Raw genomic sequence first — 21263 nt, 5'->3', positions numbered from 1 at the left:
ACTTCGGCTCAGGTCATGACCTCGCGGTCCGTGAGTTCGAGCCCCATGTCGGGCTCTGTGCTGACAGCTCGGACCCTGGAGCCTGTTTCAGATTGTGTGTCTCCCTCTCTCTCTGCCCCTCCCCAGCTCACGGTCTCTTTCTCTCAAAAACAAATATACATTAAAAACATTTTTTTTAGTTAAAAATAGAATTACCATATATGCCCCTGAAGAACTGAAAGCGGGGACTCGAGCCAACATTTGCACACCTGCAGCATTATTTGCAATAGCCAAAAGGTGGAAACAACCCAAGTGTCCACCAACAGATGGGTGGAGAACCAAAGTGTGGTGTATACACAACGATGGAATATTATTCCGTCATGAAAAGGAATGAAACCCCACATGTGCTACACCACAGATGAACCTTGAGGATATTATGCTAAGTGAAATAGGCCGGTCACAAAAGGATAGTCCCACTTACATGAGGTTCTGAGAGCCATCAAATTCACAGAGACAGAAAGTAGGTGGCCGCCATGGGCTGGGGGGACAAGGATTGAGGAGTTAGTGTTTAACGGGTACAGAGTCTCAGCTTTGCAAGACGAGAGAGTTCTGGAGATGGGATTGCACAACAATGTGAACGCACCAATACCAACCTTTGAAAATGGTTAAGACAGTACATTTTATGTTCTGCGTAGTTCCCAACAACGTAAGGAAAGACCTAGGAAGGCAAACACAGACACCTTCTGGAGGTGGGAGGAAGGCTCAGGAGGAGGAGGGGGCATGCACATCTGGCCATTTTTTTCTTCTGTCACATTTGGTTACGAAAATTTTTTGCCACTGTGTCCATCTTTCCATCTACAAACGCCAACCTTTTCTCAACCTGTTCTTTTCATCAGGAAAACCGACGGTGGCTCTCAGTCTCTTGTGATTGTAGCTTTTATTTTTTTTAAAGGATTTTATTTTTATTTTTTTAAGTTTTATTTATTAAAAAAATTTAAATATTTTTGAGAGAGAGAGAGAAAACGAGTGGGGGAGGGGCAGAGAGAGAGGGAGACCCAGAATCCAAAGCAGGCTCCCAGGCTCTGAGCTGTTGGCACAGAGCCCGATGCGGGGCTCACACCCAAGAAACGTGAGATCACGACCCGAGCCGAAGTCAGATGCCTAACCAACTGAGCCACCCAGGAGCCCCAAGGATTTTAAGTCATCTCTACCCCCAACGTGGGGCTTGAACTCACAACCTCGAGATCAAGAGTCTCGGGCTCTACCAACTGAGCCAGCAGGGGGCCCCTGATCTTATCTTTTTCATGTCCTTTCCATAACACTCTCTCAGAGTGTCTCAAGTTTGCCTTCCTTGTCCCCATCCTTGATCTCATGTTCTGAGTCTCAGTCTCTCCAGGAAGGACGGCAAGTGGGCTAGCATTTTCCTCCGATTCTTATTTTTCTCATTAATCTCCTTTTCATCTCACCCTCTGGTCCCCCCCCCCCCCCCCCCCCCCCCGTTTCAGCTTGGCCTCTTTGTGCGGAATTTTGTTCTTTTCCCACAAAGTTCACTTCTTCCGGATCCTGCTGTAGATCATTTTTGGAGGTCAGGGTTCAGCTTCCGTGGCATTGATTTATCCTACACACGTGTTTTTTCTTTTCCCCACTTGTTCACCCTGGAAAGAGGCACGATCTAGTGAGACCCATGTCTATCATCTGTCTAGTGGTGATACTGTGATTTGTAGTAACTTATAATATATATTTGGGGGCGCACCTGGGTGGCTCAGTAGGTTGAGCATCTGACTCTTGATTTCGGTTCAACGTTTGTGAGTTCGAGCCCCACGTCGGGCTCTATGCTGACAGCGCAGATCCTGCTTGGGATTCCCTCTCCCTCTCTCAAAAATTAATTAATTAATTAATTAATTAAAAAAATATATAGGAAATATATATTTGGTCTTTGTCCCCATTTCTGGCACAGAGCTCCTAAAACCCTTGGAATTTCCTACATGATGAGAGAGACAGAAGTGTCTTGTGTCGTGTTAATGAGGTGACTTTGGGACAGCCCCCAGGATCACCTAATGAAGGGGGCTGGTCCAGCAGTCAGTGATTAGTGGGTTGGAACTTCTGGAGAGGGGTAGGGGCTGGAGGTTGGGTTAGTCGCCAATGGCCAATGATTTCATCAGTCATGACTGTGTAATGAATCCTCCACAAAACCCTCAGATGGGGTTTGGAGAGACAGGTTCGGGACGCGAGGACACAGGGGAGAGCGAGATCATCTGCAGGGAAGCTCTGACTCCTTCCCCCACACCTTGCCCTCTCTTCCATGTGGCGGTTCCTGAGTTACATCCTTTAATAACTAGTAAGTAAACTGCTTTCCCGAGTCCTATGAGCTGCTCTGGCAAGTTCACTGAACCCCAGGAGAGGACTGTGGTGATGAGGGAGCATAGGGCAAGCTAGGGCAGAGTATAGGCTAACGGCAATCTCCCCCCCCCCCCCCCCACCCCACAACCCCTGCAGGTGGCATCTATGGGATATTCCTCAGACACTCCTGGCTGCCCAAGAACAAAGGGGTTCAAGGGCTTGCCATGGCGATGTGGGAAACTAAGACACATGAAAACTTAAACTCCCTTACTGCCTTCAGCCCACTGACGAGTCCTTGAAACAGGCAGCGACCTCCTCTAGGAGCTCAGCTGCCTTGATGATGACACTTCGCTAGGGCCAAAACGGAATCTTGGCTTAACATTTTCCTGACCCCCCCCCCCCCCCCCAGGAACCTGCAAGTCTACTTTAACATACAAAAATTCCTTTGGAAACCTCCTCTCTCTCAACTGCCCCAAGATATATGCTGGCAATCGTACTCCAAGCTTATGGCCCCCCAATATACACCCGAAGGGTCTCACGACTTGAGTCTTTATTAAACGGTAATAAATGGTGTTTTCCTAACAGCAGCTGGCCACTCAAGGTCCTGGAAACCTTGCTCCCAAAGTTCCTTCGAGACTTACTCCGTCCCTGACCCCTCCCAACTGGAGGGTATATAACGAGTTATCCGTCACGACCCCATGCAGCTCTTCCTGCCCACGGGGCCTGTCCCCGTGCTTTAATAAAATCACCTTTTTTTTAACGTTTTATTTATTTTTGAGACAGGGAGAGACAGCATGAACAGGGAAGGGTCAGAGAGAGGGAGACACAGAATCTGAAACAGGCTCCAGGCTCTGAGCTGTCAGCACAGAGCCCGACGCGGGGCTCGAACTCACGGACCGCGAGATCATGACCTGAGCCGAAGTCGGCCGCCTAACCGACTGAGCCACCCAGGCGCCCCAGTAAAATCACCTTTTTGCCCCAAAGACGTCTTCAAGAATTCTTTCTTGGCTGTCGGCTCCAGATCCCGCCCCCCACCATCACTCCAAAACTTCATCAGTAGGAACCTCCAGCCTGTAGCCCATGGGTCACAGCACGAGTGACAACCCGGACTTTGACTTGGCCTCTGAAGTGGGGGTCGGGCGCAGTCTTGTAGGGCTGAGCGCCCTTCACCTTTGGGCTCTGATGCTCCCCCCAGGTAAACGGGGCCAGAATGGAGTTGAGTTCCAGGGCACCCAGCTGGTGTCTGAGAATTGCATGTCGGTGGAAAACTGCGCCCACACGTTGCAATCGGGGACCAGAGTCATGACCTTGTCCCATGGCTGCTTCCTGGGTAAGAACAGAGTCCACCTCGTCCGGCTCTGGCTTGCTGAAGAAGCCAGCTCGGGGCCAGGCCTGGGACACCGAGCCAAGGCGACTCTGACCTTGGGAAGGGACATCCTCACCCACCCCCACAGGCTGGGCCCTTGACGGCCTCCGTGAACATCCACCGTGGTGTCCGCATCCGAGGACTTTCCCAGCCCCGGCGGCCTTACTGCACTTCCGGTCTGGAGGTGGTGGCCTCCTGGGCTTTGCGTTGCTTTCTCCGAATGCAGAAGCAGCACAGGGGAGGAGGGCTCGGAGGGGAGGGGGTAAGCAGCACTCTTTCTATCCCCAAATCACCCGCCTGCCGCTTGCTGGAGGGGAAAGAGGCAGCTGCCTGACTTCCTGATTAATGGAGTTCTCACACTGAGGCCTCAGATTCCTGAGGGGAAGCTGGGAGCCAGCGCTGCTGCAGGAAGACGGGAGGTTCCTCCCAGACTGTCCACCTGTCTCTGTTTTCAGTGTTTTTCATCTTTTTTTGGCATGTCTTCTTAGGGATTTTAGGGGAAGGCTGGGGGAAGCCGCACAGGAGGCCGCCAGGCACACGCTATTTTAAACCCGTAGCCACCCCCTTCCCTTTCAGATTGAGGTTTGAAACTCATCCCCAGAAGGAAGGCCCCACGGGAAATGAGCGCGGTCTCTCCCCTCCAGGCATGACTCCACGGTTTCTGCGACAACAGAGCAGGGGAAGGAGGAAGGCGGCAGGCCGCAGGCTCTGCGTAGAAACCAGCCAAGGCAGACAGCTTCAATCTGGAAGCCGCCAGAGCCTGAATGTGCAAAGCTACTTAATGAGGTTGTAATCAAACACAGTCCACCAGAGGGGGATTAATTAGAGTCCGGAGGGCGGGCAGGAAGCAGCCCGGGCTTCTCTCTCCCCTCCCGGCCCTGGAACATCAGAGGCATCTCTTCCTGAGGGGGTGGGCACCGACTGGGGAATACTGGCTGACTCAACTTCTGTCCCCTCCCCTGTGACATTCAGGCTGGCCTTCCTGGGGATTCCCAGGAGGAGGGGGGGGAGGGAAGAGAACTGGCAGGTGCCAGGAGGGAGAAGCAGCCCCAGGGAGAGGAGCCAGAGAGAGGGGGTCTGGTGAGGACTCCAGGCAGCTGCTCACTGGAGGCCGACGAGTCTCCGAGGAAGCAGGAAGGAGTCTTAAAAGCCCCCCAGGGAATGCGGGGGGCCGCTGGGGGTGGATGTCCACACCACAGAAAGAGGTGCAGGATACTGGACACCCAAACTGTGGTGCCTAGTCCCCGGAACTCTGGGAGCGCTATCTCCCTTGATAAAAGGGTCTTTGCAGATGTGGTTAAGTAACGGATCATCCTGGATCATCCAGGTGGGCTCTAAATCCAATGACAGGTGTCCTTATAAGGAGGTGACACCAAGGCATAGGCAGTCGGGGCACGCGGCCCTGCCAACAACTTAATTTGGACGTCTGGCCTCCAGAACCGTAAGAGAATACACTTCCGCCGTTCTAAGCCCCCGGGCTGCTGATCCCTTGTTATGGCAGCTCTGGGAAATTAATACACCCAACCAAAACAGAGGTGGCATTTTCCCCGGGGGATGCGCCAAGGAGGGCAAGTGGACTGGGACCCCTCCTCTCCTCCAGCCGTGGGCGACCAAGGGCCACTGCCATCAGAAATCTACTTTGTCTAGGGGCGCCTGGGTGGCTCAGTTGGCTAAGCGTCCGACTTAGGCTCAGGTCACGATCTCACGGTTCGCGAGTTCGAGCCTCGCGTCGGGCTCTGCGCTGACAGCTAGGAACCTAGAGCCTGCTTCAGATTCTGTGTCTCCCTCTCTCTCTGCCCCTCCCCTGCTCATGCTCCGTCTCTGTCTCAAAAATAAATAAACATTAGGGGCGCCTGGGTGGCGCAGTCGGTTAAGCGTCCGACTTCAGCCAGGTCACGATCTCGCGGTCCGTGAGTTCGAGCCCCGCGTCAGGCTCTGGGCTGATGGCTCGGAGCCTGGAGCCTGTTTCCGATTCTGTGTCTCCCTCTCTCTCTGACCCTCCCCCGTTCATGCTCTGTTTCTCTCTGTCCCAAAAATAAAATAAAAAAAATAAAAAAAAAAAAAATTAAAAAAAAAAAATAAATAAACATCACAAAAAAAAAAAAAAAAAAAAAAAGAAACCTACGTTTGTTTCTACCAGCCTGGGTCCTCTCTGGGTGCATGTATCCCCTCCTGCACCCTTCCCTTTGCTATCTGCCCCCCAAGGAGGTGGGACCGCCTGCCCTGAGATGATTCCCAGCTCACTATGAGAAAGAACGTTTCAAAACAAGAGGCGAAGGAGATTCTGACGGCCCCCGCACCGTGGGGAACCCTATGCCCACTCTGCTGGGTGGGATAAGCCAGACCCACAAGGACTAAGACTACGATTCCACCCATATGAGGTCCCTAGAGGAGTCAAGTTCATGGACACACGAAGTAGAAGAAGGGTGGTTGTCAGGAGCTGGGAGGAGGGGGATGGGGCAGTGTTGTTTAGTGGGAACTGAATTTCAGTTGGGAAAGATGAAAACATTCTGGAGACGGATGAAGGGGATAGTTGCACGATGAAGTGAATATACTTAATGCCACTGAACTGTACATCTAAATGTTGTTAAAACTGTGAATTTTTCAAAAAGATTTTATTTATTTATTTAAATTCATCTTTATTTATTTTGAGAGAGAGAGAGAGAGAGCAGGGGAGGGGCAGAGAGAGGGAGACAGAGCCCCAGGCAGGCTCCTTGCAGTCAGCACAGAGCCCGATGCAGGGCTGGAACTCATGAACCGTGACATCAGGACCTGAGCCCGAGTCAAGAGTCGGATGCTTAACCGACTGAGCCACCCAGGAGCCCCTAGAAGATTTTATTTTTTATTTTTTTAAATTTTTTTTTCAACGTTTTTTATTTATTTTTGGGACAGAGAGAGACAGAGCATGAACGGGGGAGGGGCAGAGAGAGAGGGAGACACAGAATCGGAAACAGGCTCCAGGCTCCGAGCCATCAGCCCAGAGCCTGACGCAGGGCTCGAACTCACGGACCGCGAGATCGTGACCTGGCTGAAGTCGGACGCTTAACCGACTGCGCCACCCAGGTGCCCCTAGAAGATTTTATTTTTACGTAATCTCTCTACCCAATGTGGGGCTCGAACCCACAACCCCGAGATCAAGAATCACATGCTCCCCTGACTGAGCCAGCCAGACGCCCCTAAAATGGTGAATTTTATGTTATGTCTACTTTACCGCAATCAAAAAAAAAAACAGGTGATGAGCTCACAGTCATTGGAAGTATGCAAGCAGCAGAAAGATAATCACTCAGCGCTGCTGTAGCGGGTTTCTGTACTATGAGGGAAGGTAACTGCTAAGGAATCTTCTTTCTGATTCCCTGTGATTCTTGTCGTTGGCGTTGACCCCTCCTGGAGGGAAGATCTGGGAGTCAAGGAGCCGATGGTGTGGGAGTGTGTGCCCCACAGGAGTTCTAGATAGTTGCCCTGAGGACAGGAAGAATGGGGGGGGGGAGGGGGAGGACCTCTGAAAGGCTGGAGCACTAAGTAGAAATCCATGAAGCGATCCTTTGACCCTACCGAGGTAGGAAGTGTGAACCGATAGGATCCAAGAGAGAGGAGGAGGTGGGGTTTGGGGGTGGGGAGGGGGAGGGTGCTGGAGAGAGAGGGAACAATGGGGCTCAGACCACCACCGCCTAGGTGCAGGTGCGAGCTTCAAGCAACCAGACCCCGGGCTCCTGCGCCCTGAACAGTAAAACCGTTTCCGTGGCAACAAAGTGTCCTTCACCCAGAAAGGGTTGAATGAAGCCCTGAGATACTGAAGCAAATCAAGCTCAGATAAATTTAGGAATACACGCATCTGGCGTTTCACACATCTGTAATGTTTAAGAGAATTAGGTATATTAGAGTACCTAACAGATTAGCCTTGCAATTCCAATTTAAAACGGGTAATTGAGTAATTGCCTTCAGGCTTATGATTTCCAGCGGAATGCTGAGAGAGGATTAGGCCGAGTTTGCCACAGTTTTGAAATGCTGAAGAGAACTCGTGGGGTGCCTAGCAGGCTCAGTTGCTGGACTCTTTATCTTGGGGTCCAAGTGTATTGAGTTCATGCCCCACTTTGGGCCTAGAGCCTACAAACAAAACAAAACAGAACAGAACAACAACCATCTCAAACCAAAAAACAACTAAAACCTAAAAAAAAAAACCCCACCTTCTATCTTTGGGGCGCCTGGCTGGCTCAGGTCGGTAGAGTGTGCAACTCTTGATCTCAAGGTCGTGAGTTTGAGCCCCACGCTGGGCATGAAGCCCACTCAAAATGTTTAGGAGAAGTTGATAGTCGCCCTATTTATAAGCTTCATCTGTTAAATTTTAAGAACTGTTTAGGAACTTGGGAAAGTCCTGCTTCTTATAGGAAGGCTACTTATCAACTTAAGAAAGCTGGGTATGTTAAATCAGTAAAATCACTCAGCTATCTAAAGAAGTTTAGTTACTGAAGTTATAAGCCCCACACCCTTAAAAGCAACGGTTAAATCTACTAGACTCATCGGCAGAATAATGGTATTTGTATGTTAACCATAAAATCTTAGTGAAATGGTAGGCTTTAAAATTTCCACTTCAGGGGTGCCTGGGTGGCTCAGTTGGTTAAGCAGCCACCTCTTGGTGGCCCATGATCGATCTATCTATCTATCTATCTATAAGTTTATTTACTTTGAGAGAGAGAGAGAACATGGGTGTGTGGGAGGGGCAGAGAGAGAGAGGGAGGGAGAGAATCCCCAGCAGGCTCCACACTGTCAGCACAGAGCTCGCCTCGGGGCTCAAACCCATGAACCGTGAGATCATGACCTGAGCCCAAAGCAGATGCTTAACCGATGGAGCCACCCAGGCACCCCTCCACTTCAATATATTAAATAGCAATTGAGAAAAGCCAAGCACCCACAAGTAGTCTGTGTTTGTATGTATACATGTGTATATATGTGTGTATATGTATATGCATGTGGGATGTGTGTATGTATGTGTGTATATGTATATGTGGTGTGTGTGTGTGTGTGTGTGTGCGTGCCCCTGGCCCAACTTGCCGGCCTGGCTGAGGGGCGTGGGGCAAGGAGTGAGGTTCTCTGGTCCCATCTCAGGGTGCTGTGTCCCCCGGTGGGGGGGGGGGGTGGTGGCTGGCCACTCTCTTGCTCTTCTTAGGCCACCTGGCCCCCCGTAGGGTTTTGAAGCCAGCATCCGGGCAGGCCGGCCCTCCTTAATTGTGACAAGTGCTTGGGCTGCTGCAACGGCCCTCCCCACCAGGGTGCAGGGGCCGGTCAGCAGCTTCCCCAGGCGCAGGGCTTTATGGCTGCTGCGTGTGATTTGTGTGTTATCTTTGAAGTCTTTCAAAAGGACACTCTTTGCATGAAACAGTCCCCTGGAAACAGATGCCTGGCTGTTGCCAAGTGTCACTGAATTAAAGTCCAAGGAACGGCAGTGGCAACAAATAAATAGCACAAAGATACTTTCTCTTTAGAAAGATATAAAGTCAGCGGAAAGGGTGTAGCGGGCCTGAGGTGGGTCTGGTCTGCTCCCCTGTGGTCACATCTCCACCTAGACTCTGCTCGGGGTGGGACAGGGGACCACCGCGTCCCTGTCCAGGGTTGGGCCCCAAGTAACGGTGTGGCTCCGAGTAAATCATCCCCTGTGCGTGGCAGCAACGTCACCTACAAATGCAGATGGCACTGGCTCATTCCTCCTAAAGAGCGAGCAGAAAGTAGGAGAGAGCGGCCCATCAGAGGCTTGGAACACAAGGAATTCAACAAACAGCGATTTCTTTTCTCCTGTCGGACACTTTGGCTACTGTGCTTCAGGACTTGGGGAAGGGTGCTGGCATTTGCACTGCTTCCCAAACTTGGTTGCCGAGCCCCTCCCCCACTCCCAGTGCGTCTTGTGGGGCTGGGACTCTGCAGAAAGCCTGGGGCCAGAGGGTCCCTGAGGTCCCCTGGCTTCTACATTCCATGGATTCTCGGCAATTTGTCATCAGTCCCAGCGCCCTCCTGATCCCTCTGCTTGGGAAATAGTCTGCATGAGTTGTTTATGCTTTCCGGGGGATGCATTTGTCCTCGCTGGGGTAAGTTTTGTTTGTTTCAGATGAAAGCTTTGGTCCATGGTCAAGGGAACTGTAGGTAATGGCAAAGAGGTGGAGGAGTGGCTTACAGGCTCCTTCTGGCTCCTAACAACCTGCTTTCCAAGTAGGACAGAAACAGCCCATTTCTCGGAGTGAGAAGCTGGGGTGTGGACGGTTGTCTCACACAGTGAGCGAGCAGCGGGGACAGGAGGGCCCCAGAGTCCCCAGAAGTTTCTAACTCCTTCTCTCCAGCCCCCAGTTCATAGAGGACAAGGGTACTAGTCAGGGTTCTCCAGAGAAACAGAACCAATAGTGTATGTGTTTGCATATGAGAGAGAGAGAGAGAGAAGGAACTGCCCCATGAGATCTGGAAAGTCTGAAGTCTGTAGGGTAGGCTGGGACACTGAGGACCCAGGAAAGAGTGGATTTTGCAGTCTTGAGTTTGAAGGCGATCTGGAGGCCGAATTCCAGCCTTTTCTCTCAAGGTCTTCAACTGATTGGACAAGGCCCACCCACTTTCTGGAGGGCATCCGCTTTACTCAAAGCCTACTGATTTATTTATGTTTATTTCTGAGAAGGAGAGAGAGAGCACACGAGGAGCAGAGAGAGAGAGAGGGAGACACAGAATCCGAAACAGGCTCCAGGCTCTGAGCTGTCAGGCCAGTGCCCGACGTGGGGCTCGAACTCATGAGCCATGAGATCATGGCCTGAACTGAAGTTGGATGCTTAACCCACTGAGCCACCCAGGCGCCCCCGGAGTCCACTGATTTAAATGTTAGTCTCATCTAACCGTCCATTTGCGGTGACATGCAGACTTGGGTTTGACCAAAAGTGGGTACTGTGGCCCAGCCAAGATGACACATAAAAGTAACTGTCCCAACAAACAGAGGGTCTTTACCACTTTAAAATCTCCAGGTCGGAGGCAAGGCCTAGGCAAAGCTTCCGGGGATCTGGGTGAGCAGGGATGAGTCACACTGGAGCAGGGATCCAGCCTGACCCAGCTCACTCCCACCTCCAAGCAGGAAGTGGCAAGGCGGGAGGAAGAGGAGGAGATTCCCAGCGTCTGTGGCCTTGGCCCTGTCAGCACCTCCAGAATCAGCCAATTCCCCCAAGACCTTTCAATTTAGAATCTTTGAGGTCGACGGCGTATCGCTAAGGAGCTGTGCACCATTCTCTGGGCAGCAGGGAAGATAGGAGGGGGCCCAGCAAGGGAGCCACAGATGTGCTCTCCGAGGGCTCCCGGGTCAGGTGGAATCTTCCCCATCCTAAGGCCCTGCTCCTCAGGGCCTCGTTGTCCCCACAGACAACATGAACAGGGCCACCAGCAGCAGCAGCAAGAGGGAATCAGTGAGACTTAGAGACTGCAAAGGAAGGGGGGGGGGGGCTTTGTCTGATTTGTCCACCACTTTGAGGGACCAGGAGGGAGGGGTGCAGGTGGAGGTGGGGGCGGGTGAGGTGAGAGGGCCAGTGAAGCCTCAGAGCTTTCCACCAGGGTCCTGGGCCTCTCCTTCCACCCCAGCCTCCCTGCATCCTGCCTGCCAGATTTCCCCTGGTGGCCCTCCTTCCTCAAGATCATGGCTGGGTGGGACGTCAGAGTGCCGTGCTAGAACACCTGCTCTCAAGTTCCCAGCTGGCTGCCCTCGCTCCTTTGGGCTTCCTGACCAACCTCTGGCTAGTTTTTTGTTTTTTTTTTTTTTTTTTTTAATTTTTAATGTTTATTTTTGAGAGAGAGAGAAACAGTGTGAGCAGGGGAGGGCCAGAGAGAGAGGGAGACAGAATTCTCAGCAGGCTTCAGGCTCTGAGCCATCAGCACAGAGCCCGACGCGGGGCTTGAACTCACAAACCATGAGATCATGACCTGAGCTGAAGTTGGAGGCTTAACCGACTGAGCCACCCAGGCGCCCCGGGCTAGTTTTCTAAAACAGTTTCTCTACTTCCATCCCCAAACCCCTCTCCTTTTTGGGCATGGCCGTCTCCACCTCGCCTATGTTCCCTATACCCCCAGGTGCCTACTTCTGGGTCTTCTCTTTGAGAGGTGTCCTACCAAAAGCGTTTCCATCCTTCTCGTCCCATGTGACGGATTCTCTACCAGCAGGTGAATTCCGGAGGGACGGGAGTTCTCGGAACGGGGAACTTGGAACCTTTTGTGTCTCAGTTTCCATATCTAAGAGCCGTAGCCCTCCACACTCCTGACGGTCTCCGGGCCAGCGGTGGTCTGGAAACCCCAAGGGGCAAGCATCCTGCTCACGAGTGTTTTCACCCCCAAACTCCACAATTCCAGAGGAAGTGGAAGATACAGGTCTGCGGTGGAGAACAACACAAAGATTGGAAGACTGGCACCGTGGACGAGAAATCAGATCGAATGAAGTGATTTCATCTGGAGTTGTGGGGGCGGGGGGGGGGGGTACTTGCAGGGGGTGGGAAGGATCCAGACCTTATTTCCCCTCGCGCTAGCAGAGGCGGGAATGGAAAAACAGTCTGGGAAGCTGGAGGGGAATTCCTGGATCCTTGGAAAGAGGAGGGGCCGGAGCCCGTGGGAAGGGCAGCGAGGAAGGGACACGGTGATGTCCCTGCTTGACCCTCGGTGCTCCCGCTCAGGATGTTTCTGATTCTGTCTGACACCCTTTGAGAGGCAGGAATGTTGAGCCAGAACCTTACAGAAGATGCCCAACTGCTCTACCGCCCCGATTTAGGAAGAAGAGGGTGAGCATCTGGCTCAGAGGCAGAAATCATGTGCTGGCTGACATTTTACCATTCCCTGCCTTAGGTGATCTGGGAAGGCTGTTCCAAGGAGACGAGTGGGGAAGGGGCGAGGATCCTGACTGGCCTCAGCTGAACTGTGTGCACTTTCGCCGAGGCGGCCAAGTGCAGCCGTGCAGGGCATGGGTGTCTGGGTGGGGCTGAACTCACCAGGACCTGACTGTGGCTGTGCTAACCGCAAAGGCCCTACAGGGGCACGGGGCTGCCCTGCATCTCACTGAGAGAAACCAAGGGGACGAGGCATCACTGGCCCACCTGGATTCACTGAATGGCCTCCACACCTCCAAAGCCCCGGGTGGTTTCCTCAGGCTGACCGGGAGCAGAGGTGTGGCCCTAAGGGGGGGGGGGGGAGGGGGCAGTGAGCTCACGACTACCTTCTTTGTCTTCAGGTCTTGGTCTGCTCCCTGCTTTCTCCCCCGTGAGCTCACCATAGCCTGGGCTGCCACGGTCTCCACATCCTTATTTATTTTTTAATGTTTATTTATTTTTGAGAGAAAGAGAGGGAGCATGTGGGGGGGGGGGAGGGGCACAGAGAGAGGGAGACAGAGGATCCAAAGCGGATTCTGTGCTGTCAGTCCCTCCCCATCTCACTGTAAAAAACAAACGAACAAAAAAACTGTCACGGGGGCACCTGGGTGGCTCAGTCGGTTAAGTGTCCAACTTCCGCTCAGGTTACGATCTCACCGTTTGAGGGTTCGAGCCCCGCGTCGGGCTCTGTGCTGGCAGCTCGGAGCCTGGAGCCCGCTTAGAGAATGTGCTCGGAGGAACGGCACTCCCCACCCTTCCCCTCCCTGGAGGTCTGGCTTCCCCAGCCCTTTGCTCCTGCCAGTTCATACAAGGGTGTGGGGACGGCCAGGGTTCCTGCCCCACGAAGAGGCCCAGAGCTCTTCCCTCGTCCTGCCCTTGAGGATGGGACCCAGAGCCATGAGTCCCAGGGTTATTCCCTGGGACACACACAGGCCCCCGCTGTTTCTCCAGGGATCACGGGGTGTGAGAGGCCCTTGGGAGGCAGGGACCTGGGCCCAGTCTTGTGGGATCCTGTGCAGGCCACGACTCCCCTCTGGGCCTGCACTCCCACAGAGCATCTCAGCTCTGACTGCAGCAGGCTTCCTCACTGAAAGGAACCACAGGAGCCCCTTCTCTCCATCCAATTCCTCCAGGGAGCAGGGAAGGAGCAGAGCCAAGCCCCCTTGGAGCTCTAAGGACATTCAAACCCCAGCCCTCCCTGTTCTCTGGTGGCTGGGACCCAGGACCACAGCCAGGAGTGAGCCGATGAGACCACGGTAGGCAAGATGGTCAAGTGGCCAATCAAAAGGCCAGAGGACTGGGCCAGCAGCTGGTGCCAGGCGGGCCTAGAGCCCCCTCCCATGCTCCTTCCACTGTAGCCCTTGCTTTCTCTTGTTCACTCACCTACCTAGGGAGAAAGTGACAGCCCCACGGGAAGGACATCAGGAGCCCTAAGAGATCACAAGCCAATCTCGGCAAATACGTCAGAGTCACACTGAGTTTACTGTATGATGCTGGAGGTGGAATCTTCAACACCTGGGCCCTGGCAGGTGCAAAGAGGACAGAGGACACCCTCCTTGTCCCCCCCAGGATGGCCGGCTTGAGCAGCATCCGAGGATGGGGAGGGGAGCAGAGTCAGGCACCGTTAGTGGGTGGTATCATTGTCAGGACAGGCTGGGCTGGGCCGGGCTGGGCGAGGCGGCCCCGCGTGGGCGGCAGAGGGATGCGAGCCCTGGTCCTGTCTCTGCGCTATGGGTGCAGAGCTATGGGCTGGGCAGTCTGACCATTTGCCAGGAGTGAAAATCAGAAAGACGCGTTGTGTTCCGGGCTGGGATTCCTCCGGGGCCAAGGAAGCCTGAACGGCCTCCCAGCTGACCACAGAGCATTCTCTCTTGAGCAGCACCCGCATCTCCTGTACCCGCCCACCCCCCCTCCAACCCTCAGGGTGCTCTGCACACTGGGGGTGGGTCTGCTGGGTGTGCTGGGACCAGCCGGGTTGACATGGGGGGGGGGGTGGACTCTCCCGGTCTCTGTCTGCCCCCAGCACCATGGGAGGGAATCCTGCCCCACTCCCAGCTCTCCATGTGGGGCCTGAGCCCAAAGCATCCGGAGGCGGTGGCTGCATGGACAGAACTAAGGGCAGCAGGGGCTGTGGAGGAGGGGTGGGGAGGGCGGGTGGTCACAGACTGCTGCTTCGCGGGGTACAGTCCCCGGCTCCCTGCAGGTGGTTGCTGTGCTTGAGTGGGGAGGGCTTCCGGTCTCCACCGGGGATCGCACCCCTGCCTGGTGGCCCTCAGTGGGAGAGGGGTGTCCTGCAAGCCTCCTTGGGCAGCCGGTGACTCTGTGGGGGAAGCAGCTGTGTGTGGACGGGGGTGGGGGGTCCCTGGAGGGGAAAAAGAGAGTCAGAGCTCCCAGTGAGGCACTGGGGATGCTCTTGGGGAGCCTCGGCTAAGGGCCTGGAGGGAGGTATGCACCGGAGAGGGCCAGACCCAAGCACCAGGGCTGCTGGGAGGGGTCCTTCGGGGCAGGAGAGGAGGAGAGGGAGGTTGGCTTCCTGCAGCCTCCAGGCTCAGTGCCTGTGTCTACCCAGAAGCCCTGTGGGGGAAAAGGAGTTTGCAAAGCAGCTAGCCTGTGCCGCGTGCCCTGCACCTGCGAATGCCACTCCCCTCACCCCCCGCTATCCCCTACAGCCACTTCCCTGGCTCTCTGCCCAGCCCAACCTCTCTGGGTCTGTGGCCAGAGTCAATGGCAGAGCGGGAACGTGACCCGCTACGGCTGGCCCTACACTCACTCGCCGCCCGTCTACAGAACCAGCGGCTCCTCTGATTCCGCTAAAAACAAGCACCGGGGCGGACCCTGCTTTGCCCACTCCTTCCAGGGGCCACCCACCCCACCCCCGCTCTGCCCAGGCTGGGAGACTGGGTCTCTGTGGGCAGGACAGAGGCACCAAGGAGCGGAATCATGAACACTGAGCTAGGCCTGCCCTGCGGGAGGGAGAGGAGAGAGGCGGATGCGAGAGGGGCCCTGGCGACCTCCTGGGAGCAGAGGGGGAAGAGAGGGAGCCTGAGGGAGTTCCACAGGCTGCAGGTCCCCCCCGCAGGGCCTGGCTAAGCCTGGAGACAGGCCTCATTGTCCTTCGTGACACCCTGGGTGAAGGGCTCACAGGACAACGCAGGCCTCTCTGAACACGGGTCTTTGCTCGCGAATCGCAGCCTGGAGCTACAGGACGGTGTGCAAGTCCGCTGCCCCGGCTTCTGCCCTTGACACTGTGTGACTACCACCCTCCTCCGTCAGAGGAAGGGTAGGTCGGCAAGGGCCGCTGCGTGCGCGACAGGCTGGCCTCTGCAGTGGCCGGTGTGTGGGCTGTGCAGGGGTCAACCCCAGAGCCCCAGGGGGCTGTTTCCCTCCAGAAGCCCCTCCCCGTGTCCCCGGCTCTTCCACTGGCTGGGGACAAGGGAGTGACCTCCGGGCATGGATGTGAATCCAGCTCAGGGCCTCGAAGACAGAACTGGGCACAGATGGGAATGAATGGGTCTTTGTGAAACCACTGGAGCCTGGGGGAACCTGAGCGATGGCAGAGAGCCTCAGTGGTCATCTCAACCATACACCGCCCCTTCATTTTGTAGATGGGGAAACTGAGGCCAGAGAAGGGAAGGAGCTGGGCACCCGGTACGGTCTGAGCTGGGACCGGAACCAGGGCTCCCGGTTGCCAGCGAAGGGAGCCACCTCCGCGGAGCCCTTTTCTCTGGGCCAATGCTCAGCGCCAGCCCCTTGGGTCCTCACAAACCCTCCAGGCGGCAGGGAAACAATTATGAGTACCGCTTTTCCTTTTTGCCTGCCTGCTGCCTCCCCAGCGCCTAGAAGAGTGCCTCGAAGAACAGGCACTCGACTGTGAAATAGAGGAATTCATTCCTGCTGTCTTATTTTTGCTCATCTGCCTTTTCATATTTTACTACAATGATTATACAGTGCTTTCATAATATTAAACCCCCCCCGCCATTCTTTTTTTTTTTTTTTTTTTTTTCCACTGTAAGCAATATCCTGCCAACCTCCCAAGACTATTTAAGGAGCAAAAGAAACGAGGGAGAACGCTTTGTGGACTGGAAAGCAACGTGCAGACAGGAGGGGTGTCTCCAATGACCACTCTCCGACCCAAGGCACCGGCCCACCAAGCAGGCGACTGAAATGAGCTGGACCCCTTTCTCCATGGAGGCTGGGGTGTGCCGCAGAGGGAGGTTGACCAAAAGCAGGCTGACTAATAAGAGGCAAAGCGTTTGCTTCTCCTCCCCCACCCCCCACCATCACCAACCCTCCCGAGGAAAGGAAGGGACACAGAGAGAAACGTGTAAATGCAGAGAGAAGCAGAAAACTAGTTGTGGGCATGCAGGGCTGAGCAGGGATGGGGGGCAGCCTGGAGGAGGCCACCTCTCTACCAGGCAACACATTCAGACACCCCCCACTCCCAGCCGGACTCCTGCATCTACGCTGGTGAAGATCAAGTTAGAAACATCAAAATGCCACATGCCTTTGAGCAGCAGCCGTCAGCAGAACTCCATATGGCTGTGGCAGCCAGGAGTTTGAGCTAATAAAAGTTAAAAAAAAAAAAAAAAAAAAAAAAAAAGCTGGGAAATGCTCCCGGAGAGCCACGTGGGCCCTGCTCAGGGCTGGTGGGTGGGGTGGGGAGAAGAGGCACTGTGGCGAGCCCACACTACCCCCACCCCCCCGAGTGTTCCAAGGTCACCGTCCTCATCAGAACAGGCTGCTCGTGCAGGATGCGGCTGTGTGTGTGTGTGTGTGTGTGTGTGTGTGTGATTTTGCTTGAGGGTCACCCACAGCGCTGCTCTTGGAGGGGAAGGGCGGGAGAAATGGCAGGCGGAGATCCCCTCCTTAAAGTGGGGATGTCGACCCCACCCCTTGAGCATCCCGGTGGGGAAGCCAGAGAAAAGACCCTGGTCACCTGGGTGACCCTTGCGCCAGGTGGCTCTCACCTGCAGGGGGCGTGCAGGGTACACAGGAGCTGCTGGCACCCAGAGAATGGGGAGCGGGGACAATACCAACTCTGCAGGTTACTGGAAGGATAACCTGGCTCTGTGCTTGGGGTGGAAACACTCCAGAAGTCTGAGCCAGACCACGCTGGTTGCTGAGAAAGAGGAGCAGTGGTCTCGGGGAAGTATGCCCGAGAAGAAGTTTAAAATCCATTCGACAAGGATCTCTTGAAAACCCACTATGCCCAGTACATGATCTATGGCCTCTGCCCGAGAGAAGCACACACGGAAATGAAATGACATTGGGGGAAGGGGCAGGGGGTGTCCCAGGTCACCAAGGAGGGGTGTCCATACGTGGACCCCAGGGTATTTCAGGAGCTCTGAAGACAAACAGCAAAGCAGATCCTGGTCATCTCTGAGGAGGTGGGCATGTGTTCCAGAAAGAAGGTCCCCAGCCCACCAGATGTGAAGTCGGGACAGCCGGCCCAGGCCCAAGACACTCGGTCATGGCTGCCCATACAGAGGCTACCGTGTCCCTGGCCTTGCAAACCAGCAGAGCAGGCCCTGGCATTGGATTCCTTCCGCACCTTTATTACTGGAAATGCCTGTGCCCAGCCCAGTCAGAGAGCGGTGGATTTTAAAAAAGGAAGGTTTCTCTTTGTGGGTGAAACGAACATGATTCAGCACAAGCAGCCGATCGGGAATGTGGAGGCCAGGCTCTCCCTTCAGGCTCGGCCCCCACCCCCCACCCCCCTCGCGGCCACCTCGGCAGAGGCTCCAGACTGCACCTGCAGGATGGGATCCCCAAGGTGCCCACGGAGGCCGGGCAGCGGGCCACTCCTCTCTCCAAGAACACCACCACCTGGCAGGCCGCCAGGAACAGCCAAGCCCCACGGACACTGCTCCCAGGCACCCAATGACACACAGAGCAAACGTGTCAGATCTCACGGTCATACTAATGCTTCTCATAAATAAGCCCCCAGATGCACAGCTGTGGCTGGGGATTCACGAGCCTTCTGAGGACACACCGTGACAGTGGTGTGGACGCTCATCTTCACAGTACACAGACTTACTGAAGAATGTCATAGGCCTGTGGGTGTTCAGTACCATGCCAGGGACAACGGGGGCGGGGTGGGGGAGACGGTGGGGTCTCCACGCTCGGGAAGCATATGACTTAGTCTGACAAACAAAATCTATGTCAGGTGAGAAACTACGTACGGATGATTAAACGCTACCCACTGTGGTAGGACCGAAAAGGCAAGTGAATCTCAGAGCCAAGGGCAGACACGGAGGGCGGCCTTGGAAAGGCAAGAAGCGTTCATTGGACACAAGGAAATGCATTTCAGGTCAGGGAAGAATAAGATCAAGGCCAAGGGTGGGAGACCTCCGTGTTCGGTGTCCTCCAACCTGCTCACCTAAAGAGATTTTCTCGGGTGGGGTGTCAGAAGAAAAAGGTGACCTTCAAGGCTATTTTCTTCATCTTTCTGACTCCAGCCAGGAAGCACCTGCCCAGTATCCAGGACCCCAGGGAGCCTCTAAATGCCTGTCTACTCTTCAGTCCCCCTAGGAAGCAAGTTACCCTTGGCCCCGGGCAGGGGGAGGGGAGGTTGGTTTTTTTTGTTTTTTTTTTTTTTTTTTTTTTTGCATTAGCTGACATGGCTCATGTTCCCAGGTACAGAGGGAAGTCAGCCCTGCCACTCTGGCCACAGCAGACTGAATCCAGCGCCCATGGCGAAGCCACACTGCTGGATGGGGCTGGACAGGCTAACCCTGGAAACAGCTCTGCCCAGTAGGGCTGCACCATATTGAGTGGCAATGAACTGATCCGGTCGGATTCTCTTTATGAGAGAGCGGGGAGGCTGGTGAACAGGAGGAGGTGGGCCACTGCAGCCTGGCATCTCCTAGGGAAACTGACCCCTTATTCTAGTGCTCCTCGAAGCCGGCCGACGAGCCAGTCTGCACCTGTGGGACTCAGAGAGGCTGCATTCGCCCTCTCTCTATGCCTAAAAGTACTTCTTCCCCAGGGCTCCTTAAAGATGGCAAGCCTGAGCCCAAGACTTAAGGAGAGGCACGTGGGGAAAGAATGGAGACATTCTGCAGAATGGAATCCAGCAGTGGGGAGAGGAAGGGCCTCCTCTATCTATAGGTGGCTTCTTCTTTTGTCCCCATGAGTCCCGCATCCCCCACTGCTTCTGAACTTGCAGGGAGCTTTTTTGGTCCAGGCTGAGCCCTGGCCAGGTAGACAAGACCCAAAAGCTTTTTGGGCCTGGCCTGAGAAAGGATACCAAGACGCTGCCCGGAGCCTGGCCAGACCCAAAGTTGGGCAGATTCTCTCGTGTCTTATCACTGCCCGTGAGAACGTGCAGAGCTGACTCAATTCCACATACTTTGTAGCGTTCTCTGCTCAGGACCCCAGATAACTCTTTGGGAAATGAGGAAATACAGCTCAGAGAGCTGTTATCTGCTGGGTCCAAGGTCAAAGCAGATTAAGGACTGGAAGGCAAGCTGCCAGAGCTGAACCTTGGTCCCAGGCTCCCCTCACGATTACACTGCTCCTCAAGAAACAGGTCCACTCAGGCACCCTGCCTGAGCCCCAGGGGCCACGGCTCACGATCACGACCATTAAGCAAAGCCTCCTGACACCTCTCCAACAGGTGCCAAGCACGGACTAGCGGAAGAGTCTCCAATCAGGGAAACTACCCTGCAAATCTTAGCGGCGAACGAGGGGCATTCAGAAGAAATGACACCAACGGCCACCACAAACTGCCACGCGAGGTCCTGAGGAATGGAAACAGCATTCCTGAGCCTGTAGCAAGTCACATGGTGGTGGTGGTGGTGGCGGGGCGGGGGGGCGGTTACCAGACTGGAGCAAATCTTGAACTTGGGGTCTGTGAACCCTCGGGAATTCTCACAAGATTGCACGTCTGGTGCATCAGTCTGGGAAGAGCGTCTGGAGCTCTTCCGGGGCTCGAGATGCTCAAGGAGGGGAGGCTAAGCCCCCTCAGACCCTAGCGCTCAGGGTATTCCCAAACCCGGCAGCCAAACACGTTTTCAAGCACAGGAGAATGCACCACGCACAATAAGTAACCCAGCGCTGTTACTGCCCTGGCTACTGTTGCTTCCTACCTTTCCTATTCATCTACCCCTGCCCTGGGGGTCTGGGTCCACACACCTGCAAGATGCAGCACCCTGAGCACGGCACTTACCTGTGTGGGCCCGCTGTGTCCCTAGAGAGGCTCACCTGGTCCGCCCCCTGGTGAGGCCCTGGGTGTTTCCCTATCTCTCAGTGACTGCTCATTCCCTTTCTGCACATCACTACCTCCAGACGAGAGGAGCAAACTGGGAAGGAAAACACAATTCGGGAGAAAGAGCCACGTAGGTGCACAGCACAGATCCAGCTCAAAATTCCTCTAACCAGCCTCAGGATCCTAGAACACCACCTCTCTGACATCTGGCCACCTGGCGTGCTCCCCTCTCGCACTGCCCAGGGCCCGTGGCCAATTCTTGGAGGAGCCCTGATCTGTACACGTTCCAGGCGACGGGGCAGCGCTCCAGGCCCCTAGGGCAAGCCCATCACTGGCTCGGGAGAGACCTGCAGACCTCAGCCACAAGCCAGAGGTCAAGGGAGCCTGGCCCACGTAAGCTGGGAGGCAAGTTATTCCGGTGCTGTCACAGAAAAGGGGCAAGTCTGATTGACCCCGTCCTGGCCCCCATCAGCCCTGTCAATCCTGCCACGAAGAAGGGTGTCAGGCC

The 21263-nt window shown here is 54.8% G+C and overlaps 1 protein-coding gene and 1 non-coding gene across 4 annotated transcripts in view; both read right to left on the bottom strand.

Annotated features, from left to right (window-relative positions):
- Positions 1-21263, bottom strand: part of LRRC75A (leucine rich repeat containing 75A) — a 46085-nt gene that overhangs the window by 22757 nt on the left and 2065 nt on the right. The window lies entirely within an intron of this gene.
- Positions 1190-1262, bottom strand: TRNAK-CUU (transfer RNA lysine (anticodon CUU)). Its single transcript has one exon. It is a non-coding gene; the product is annotated as a tRNA-Lys (tRNA).

This window comes from Panthera onca, chromosome E1, assembly GCF_046562875.1.
Source record: "Panthera onca isolate mPanOnc1 chromosome E1, mPanOnc1 haplotype 2, whole genome shotgun sequence".
Taxonomy (NCBI): Eukaryota; Metazoa; Chordata; class Mammalia; order Carnivora; family Felidae; genus Panthera; species Panthera onca.
This window is presented reverse-complemented; position numbering and strand designations above follow the sequence as displayed.